The sequence below is a fragment of the Hyalella azteca genome, unplaced genomic scaffold, assembly GCF_000764305.2.
Source record: "Hyalella azteca isolate HAZT.00-mixed unplaced genomic scaffold, Hazt_2.0.2 contig3411, whole genome shotgun sequence".
Taxonomy (NCBI): Eukaryota; Metazoa; Arthropoda; class Malacostraca; order Amphipoda; family Hyalellidae; genus Hyalella; species Hyalella azteca.
The window spans coordinates 155,555-165,161 of record NW_025933661.1 but is presented as its reverse complement, the minus strand read 5'-3'; positions in this window follow the sequence as shown (position 1 = coordinate 165,161).

Sequence of the window (9,607 nt, the reverse complement as noted above, 5' to 3'; positions counted from 1 at the left end):
AAGTTCATTTTTGAGTCCTATAAGTACCTAGACCAGATCCAGAAAAGGATCATGGATAACATACCAGCATTATCATATTTAATACCTAAATTGATTAACATTAAAATCTTGAGTGAATTAGGAAATTTAAAATGAACTGATTCTAAAAAATCTCTGGTTTGTCACTATGTAGACTCAGAGACTCAGACTCTTGTAAACCCGCGTTTTATTTTTGCAAAAATGTAATGTAGGCATTGCCATCCCCGTTACCTGTTAGCACTAGGCATTAGCTAAATTGCATGTAAATTAGAGAATGTTTCAACAGCTAGCCTATTCCTTAGATAATTCCTAGAGAAAAATTAGAGCTTATTCTTAATATGCGTGCAGCGTAAATGCGCCATAATGTGCGTGTGCCATTGCTGCGCTGCCCAGCCCGCCATCATGCCACGAGTGATGAGTTAGGGTAAATGCGGTATATTCCGACACATTAAGGACGCATTGAGAAATGAAAAACTATAAAAAAAACGTACGCGTTACGAAAGTTCTGTTGCCTTCACATGACTCTCAAAACACTTCACTACGCGTCAGCAACGATGAAACGTCACAAAATGTTGCCATATTTATTAAAAAGCCTTTAGAATGGAAACCTACCAAATCCCTATATTCCNGAAATGACATGTTTGCGAAGTGCAAACCGCGATTTTTTAATCAAACAAAAATTTATGACATTCGAGCCGCGAGATTTCATACCTACTGAAATTATATGATATTAGAGCCGCGATATTTCAGACAAAAATAGGACTTTTCCAGACTAGCCTCAGAGAGATTCTTTCCTCACTATGGTAGCCTGCGGCCCATACCCACAGAGTAACTTTTTTCCATAAACAGTCTGTGAGACTGTTGACTGTGGGAGGCTGGGAGCCTTGAAGATTTGCTCACAGCAGCAGCTTCAGGGCTGGATGAACAATGATGCCTTGCTGTAACGTAGCTCAGTGGCTGCATTCAGATTCAGCATTGCCAACTAGTATTACTAGTTGCCAGTTTTCACAGTCCACACAAGCTAACCGCTGACAGTCTGACACAGCCACTCTGGCCCAGTGCCCACTCACACTCACTGTCTCACAGTCACAGCTGTGTGAGCTCAGTGAGCTGTGGCTGCTGTGCTTGACTGCCTGAGCACTGAGCAGCCTGACTGCCTGCTGTGGCCTGTGAGGCTGTGGGCAGCCACTGGCAAAAAAATTTTGAGAAACAGCATTGCCTCAGCAGGAATACTTAGTTCATGCCTGGAAATATGTTTTACTGACATAACATAACAATGATAACAATAATAACATAGCGATGTAGGCGCTGAAGAGTGAAGAGTAGGCTTGTCGGCTGTCGCCGATTCTTAGTTTTTGTGATTGTTCACAGAAGATCTAAAACATAATAAATCGGCATAGAAAATTATATTTCACCCCGTCCCGGGCGTCCCCAACTTATAAGTTAGAAGCTACCAGCTTCGTGTCCTAGTCCTCACTCCTTACCCATCCTACAGACTACAGTGGAGTGAACAGTCCCTACACTGCGGGAAGTTGCCGGGAACTGCGCCTTTTCCGTGAACCGTGATAGCCCTCAAATGTGACACACTTATGAAAGGTCGCTTCATACTGTACATTCTCGGTACACGGCAGCGAGGCTCATGTCAGGTAGTTATATATATTTGAGTTCACATTTTGTAATCCAAAACGGGACGCCTGTCGGCCACGGCTGCTTACCCATCCAAAACGGAGGAAAATGGCAAAAATTGAACAATTTGTTCCACATGATTAGAGAAGATATAAGTAATTATGCAGCGATGATAATCGAAAGATGAAGTTTGAACTTAAGTAATTCCAGTTGTTTGCGATTACTTGAATTATGGATAACTAGCGTAACAAATCAGTCAAAAGCTCCACCTGTATAAAATGATATACTAATTTTGAAGTACTGTAGCAAACTAAATGGAGTTTGGGTCATATTATATTTTTCTATTGCGACGCCTGGTTATAAACCATTCGACGAACCGTCGATAGGGTCTGAATTCCGGTGCTATGTTACTAGTTTTATTTTAAGCAAAACCGGTGCTACAAATCAGTTTGACGTCACGCGGTGACGTCACAAGAGCCAATCCCAAGGTAACGTCACAGTTGGAATAACATATGACATCCGCAAGGCGCAGTTGCCCGGAGGTCAACCATGTATTAGTAATAATATAGTTCAACCATGGGTGCAGCCATCGTAGATTAAACCGATTTACCAATCGAATTTTAGATGCGTCGCATTGATCCCAACGATAATAAAACGATTCAGAGGTTAGTCCTGTCCTCAACAATATCAGCTTATAAATGTTTATCATGTTTTAATACTTATCATGTGAATTTTTTGTCATGTTCATATGTCTGCCATATTCAAATATTTGTCGCGTTCAAAAGATCGTCTTCATGGTCGTCTTGTTCATATAATCGTCACGTTCAAATGCTCGTCAAGTTCAAATGATCGTCACGTACAAATGATCGTCACGTTCAAATGATCGTCACGTTCAAATGATAGTCACGTTCAAATGATCTTCAAGTTCAAATGATCGTCACGTACAAATGATTGTCACGTTCAAATGATCTTCAAGTTCAAATGAACGTCACGTTCAAATGATCGTCACGTTCAAATGATTGTCACGTTCAAATGATCTTCAAGTTCAAATGGTCGTCACGGTCAAATGATCGTCACGTTCAAATGATTGTCACGTTCAAATGATTGTCACGTTCAAATGATCGTCACGTTCAAATGATCGTCACGTTCAAATGCTCGTCAAATTCAAATGATCGTCACGTTCAAATGATCGTCACGTACAAATGATCGTCACGTACAAATGATCGTCACGTTCGAATGATCTTCAAATTCTAATGTTTTGTTTGTCATGATCAAATATTGGTTACTGCCAGGTCCTCGGACACTTTATAATAAATTGCACATAGTTCGTTTTTGCCGGCATATATAATAATAATAATAATAATAATAATAATAATAATAATAATAATAATAATAATAATAATAATGATAATAATAATAATAAAAATAATAATAATAATAATAATAATAATAATAATAATAATAATAATAATAATAATAATAATAATAATAATAATAATAATAATAATAATAATAATAATAATAATAATAATAATAATAATAATAATAATAATAATAATAATAATAATAATAATAATAATAATAATAATAATAATAATAATAATAATAATAATAATAATAATAATAATAATAATAATAATAATAATAATAATAATAATAATAATAATAATAATAATAATAATAATAATAATAATAATAATAATAATAATAATAATAATAATAATAATAATAATAATAATAATAATAATAATAATAATAATAATAATAATAATAATAATAATAATAATAATAATAATAATAATAATAATAATAATAATAATAATAATAATAATAATAATAATAATAATAATAATAATAATAATAATAATAATAATAATAATAATAATAATAATAATAATAATAATAATAATAATAATAATAATAATAATAATAATAATAATAATAATAATAATAATAATAATAATAATAATAATAATAATAATAATAATAATAATAATAATAATAATAATAATAATAATAATAATAATAATAATAATAATAATAATAATAATAATAATAATAATAATAATAATAATAATAATAATAATAATAATAATAATAATAATAATAATAATAATAATAATAATAATAATAATAATAATAATAATAATAATAATAATAATAATAATAATAATAATAATAATAATAATAATAATAATAATAATAATAATAATAATAATAATAATAATAATAATAATAATAATAATAATAATAATAATAATAATAATAATAATAATAATAATAATAATAATAATAATAATAATAATAATAATAATAATAATAATAATAATAATAATAATAATAATAATAATAATAATAATAATAATAATAATAATAATAATAATAATAATAATAATAATAATAATAATAATAATAATAATAATAATAATAATAATAATAATAATAATAATAATAATAATAATAATAATAATAATAATAATAATAATAATAATAATAATAATAATAATAATAATAATAATAATAATAATAATAATAATAATAATAATAATAATAATAATAATAATAATAATAATAATAATAATAATAATAATNGGACCCCTGACCCATGGAGGCGGACCCCTGACACATGGAGGAGGACCCCTGACCCATGGAGGTGGACCCCTGACCCATGGAGGCAGACCCCTGACCCATGGAGGAGGACCCCTGACCCATGGAGGCGGACCCCTGACCCATGGAGGAGGATGTCCAGCCGTTGAGGGTCCAATGAAATAATCAGAAAATTCCCCAGAATGAGCATAGAAATATAATGAATACTAAAATAATATAATTGTTTTTAATAATTTTTAAATGTTGATGCCAGTGTCCTGAAATTACCAATTTAAATTTCTGATAGTGTGAAATTAATAGCATTGATATTTAAAGCTGAATATTTTACACCAGTGCAAGGATCAGATGCTCTGGCGTTAATACGGCGGTATCAGATGCCCTGGCGTTAATACGGCGGTATTGATTTTGCCAAAGCATTTGACAGTGTTCCGCATGAGCGGCTGTTGCGTAAAGTGAAGTCCTTGGGAATTGAGGGAAACGTACTCCAATGGATCAGAGATTTTCTAGTAGGTAGACGACAACGTGTCAGTATTAACGGAACCGTGTCAGACTGGGCATCAGTGCGCAGTGGCTAGCCACTAGGAAGCGTTCTTGGGCCTATTTTGTTCGTTGCTTTTATAAACGATCTGCCAGAAGTAGTCACCAGCGTGTGCTACATGTATGCCGGCGACACAAAAGTTTATAATACAGTGAAGGATGCGTCAAATAAAGTGCAATTGCAAGATTATCTTGACAGTTTAGTTAGTGGGCTAATACGTGGCGGCTGCTGTTTAATTCTGACACGTGTAAAGTACTTCACCTTGGGAAGAACAATGAACAGCAAGATTACAGTATGAGAAGACACGGTTGCAACGAGAGAGTAATTGGAAAGTCTAGTGTGGAAGAAGATCTCGGAGTTTATGTCGACAAGGAGCTGAAATTCTCTAAACATGTTGAAACGCAAGCTAACACATCCAACAAACTTCTTGGACTCATCAGACGTTCATACGAGTTCCTAGATGCAGAAGCGATGAAACAGTTTTTTGTTGCTGTCGTGAGTCCGAATCTAGAATTTGGAAACGTTGTGTGGTCACCGAGATTTGAAAAGGACAAAAATTTAATAGAAAATGTTCAAAGACGTGAAACAAGGATAATTCCAGGCTTGAAGATCAAGTCATATGAAGAAAGATTAAAGCTATAACAGCTATAAACTAAAAAAACTGCGCTGCAACTTCTCCACGCGACAACATTTCTTTTCGCTTCGAATCACCGACATGTGGAACAGCCTCCCCGATGACATCGTTGGCGCTTTAAGTATAAACGCGTTCAAGAACAGACTAGATAAAGCAAAGGAAAAATATATGTTCAGACTTGAAATGCCTAGCACCATATCGAACCCGGTGGAAGTCTAGTAGCTATTTCAAACTATCGTCAGTCATGAAAAGATCCGGTCAAATGACACCATTTTAGATCTGTGAACAAGGCACGAAAAGGAAAAGAATCGGCAACAGGCCACATCAGGCCTACACTTCAGCGCCGACATCGCAATGTTATGTTATGTTATAGAGTGAAATTAGAAATTCATTGTACATGTGTAACACCGGAGACACTGGATTCTTTAGAAGTGTTGTCTTTAAAAAAGTAATTTTTAAACGCATATTATTATTTGCGAAATGATCTGCTATCATCATATAAACAGTTTCATTTCACCTTTTATTTAGTCCGCCTTCTCACCATGTTTCTTTAACACTATTTTCTACTGAACTGGCTTCTTTTACAAACAGAAGCGGTCCATAAGCAAAGATTATAATGATTTGCGACTTAATTTCAGGTTTCAATACAACCACATGCAACTCCCTACATGAATTCGCTTTCACACGCTAAGTATTTTTCAACCATGGCTTGCACCAAATCTGCGAGTCCTCTGAAGGCTGGATATTCACTAGCCTATCTCTTTGCCTATTCTTTCCCTAAAACCCTCTTCGTCTTCTCTTCGCGAGACAGCCCCAATGGAGGCAGCGTCATTTTTTGGCTTGCCTCATTTCCTTCTCACACCATTCTTTTCCGGCCATCTACCCATCTCCATCCCATGAACCAAGAACCAACACTAGGGGCCACGGCTATAAACTAAAAAACTACGTTGTAACACATCCATGTGACACATTTCTTCTTGCTTCGAGTCACCGACATGTGGAACAGCCTCCCTGATAGCATCGTTGACGCTCCGAGTATGAACGCCTTCAAGAACAGACTAGACGAGTCTATGCAGGAGCATATGTTCAGTCTTAAAATGCCTAGCAAATTACGGACCAGGCAATAAGTCCAGACGAAGCAATGCAGGAGCATATGTTCAGTCTTAAAATGCCTAGCAAATTACGGACCAGCAGCACATTAAGTTCAGCAGCTATCTCAATCAATCGTCAGTTATGGAAAGATCGCGTTTCAAAGGCCGGATCCCTTGTGAATCAAGTCACGAAAAATTCAAGAATCGGCAACAGGCCATGGGCTTATTTCATCAGTGCCGACACTTCTATTCTATTCTACGAGAGTTTAGCTCCCGCTTTGTGATGATAGATAGGCGCCACATGAGTCTATTGTCACTCATACATATTTGCGGTCATTTTGGTGATGCATAAGCATGAAATCTGTTGCTTGTAAGTCTTCCGTCCATGATAACTTTGGAATAGATAACAAAATTTCGAAATCTACGACAAACAAAACTGATGTTATATTATAAGAACGTTTATATGCTGAGTCATTGTATACGTGTGGAAAAAAATATTAAGAAATCACTTTCAATTCGCTTATTGTATAAATTTTATCAATCTTATCAAATTGCACGGCCTTTTGCCTTTCTTTTGAAATTTCGAATTCTTAAAATTACGCGAGTCCGGACAACGTAGGCGTAGGTAATTTGGACTCGTGTCTCATTCATTTTTATTGGCTGCGCACCCCGGCGTGCACGGTGCAGGCAGCAGCCCGCAGGTGCTGTGGAAAGTCAGTTGCATTTACAGCTTGAAAGAACAGCCGCCCTCTACAAGCAAAGTAAAATTAGTCTGTGGCTGCATCCTGCAAGTGAAAAATTTGGAAAGACAGCAATTGTTGTCATGTCCCACTCAGTCCCAGTCCAGGTGTGACAGTTTGCCTGAGCCTGACTGAGGACAGTAAGAGACTAAGAGGACTGAGGTCATTTTTTCACCTTCTGCCTTCAAGGCTTCAACAAGTGAACAAAGCACGCACCGTCGCATGCATTTACTGATTTAGCCATTTACGGTAAATATTTTACGGCGTAAGCAAGAAGCGCTGGCCGCCAAGCATGTGTGACATTTGAGCTCTCTAAAACTGGCGAATTTGTTTTTTTGAAGCATTTGCATTTGCTCATAGCCTCATCCCTCATAGACAGTCTNGTAAGAGACTAAGAGGACTGAGGTCATTTTTTCACCTTCTGCCTTCAAGGCTTCAACAAGTGAACAAAGCACGCACCGTCGCATGCATTTACTGATTTAGCCATTTACGGTAAATATTTTACGGCGTAAGCAAGAAGCGCTGGCCGCCAAGCATGTGTGACATTTGAGCTCTCTAAAACTGGCGAATTTGTTTTTTTGAAGCATTTGCATTTGCTCATAGTACCTAATAATTTTTTCAAGTTTGATTCTTTGTAAACTGATTATAACACAATTTCCTTTTTAAGTTTTTTCTTCAGTTTTATCGTGGTTCTGGCAATGGCAGGTCCAGGCCACTGTGCAGAGAGTGGATGAATATTGCAAGATCTTTGGCGACGCTTCTGTAGCAAAATTTACGTATTCAGAAGATCTTGCCGACACATTTAGATTGAAATTCTTGCATTTAATATATTTATCAGTCTTTGGCCAACTATTTAGAAAAAAAGTAAGGTTTCCGGTACGATGGATGGATCAGGATACAGTGAAGCTTGTCCAGAAATCACTTGCGATGAGTTCCCACCAAAAAAAATGTAAACAAGTTTACAGCTGCATAATTGTGGTCACACTAGACCGGTCAGACTGCATTATCACATGTTCAGTTGACACTTGCTGATGCTGTACAATTGGACTGTTATTAGGGTAAATTTAGTTATTTGGGATAACGTGTGCATACAACCTTGTAAATAAGTTCGTGGCTTGTAAATAGTTTTTGATTACTCAGCGTAAATGGCTTTTCATTGAAAACTACCTAGCGACACATCTTGAAAATGGTTGGCGACGCTTTGGGCTTAAAAACCCATATATTGGCAACACTGCATCCACCATCTGCACCCTGGGGTCCAGGCAGTTAGCAGTCGCCAGTCTGCTCTGCTGAAGTTATCATTATTGCAGAATTTTTGTATTTACTTTTTTTTTTAGCTGAAGTTAGGTTACGTAGATCAACACAATGAGAGATTCCAACTGCCTTGCTGGTTAGGTCAGTAGGTCTGAGTAAGGTCTCATAGACATAGTTTAACGATAGTTATAGTAGTGATACCGTCAACCGGGGCTACTCGGGACGGTTTTGAGCGTTTTTTGTTANAATAATGAGATATACCTTTAGACTTTTAGCCTGTGTAAATTGGATTCTTTATATGCAACAAACCTCACAGACAACACATTAATGGTTTAATTTTTTCTAACCAGCTCTGCACTCATAGGTTTCTTTACTCCTCAACTCACTGCTTCTCTGATTCGTAAGTTTTGTTTGTAATCAAATGCAAGCCTTCCCTCAGTTCCCTGAAATACTGAGGTCACGCCTTACTCTTACTCGGAACTGCTCACTTAGTTTTAAATACTCTATTACCAAAATTACCAAACGTCAACTCTATTAGTCTATTTAATATATAGCATCTTGCATTCAAGTTTCAACAAGTGCAAGCCACTCACAAATGCAATTTGCAAATTTCTCATTCTCCCAGGAATATCCATTGAATATACCAGTTACAAAGTGAAAAAATTAAAACTATGGAAGTGAACCTCTCACTGCAACTCTGCAAGGCATACCTGTAAAAAAAATTTTCCTCATGATCTTAATGAAAATTATACAGCTGAAAAGAAAAAATATTTTTGGAGAATTGCTTTAGGAATATAAATAAAAAGAGAGTTATGATTTGTTTCATTTGTTAGCGCATTTTCTAATTTATGGATGGAAAAAAAGGGCTATTGTGCTTGTCATGTCTGCCCATCCGTCCGTCTGTCCTTACTTCTGTCAGTGACTCCATGGATGGATGAGAAAATGAGCTCTCTGTCACTCACTACACTGGGTAATGAGTGGTAATATTTTTTAATTACAGTACCGTATGTCTCCAAAATGGCTTATTATTTGGCACTTTTCTAAACTATCATTACTAGGTTTCCTATGAGCCAATTTAAAAGATTTTAGCACCAGTAGA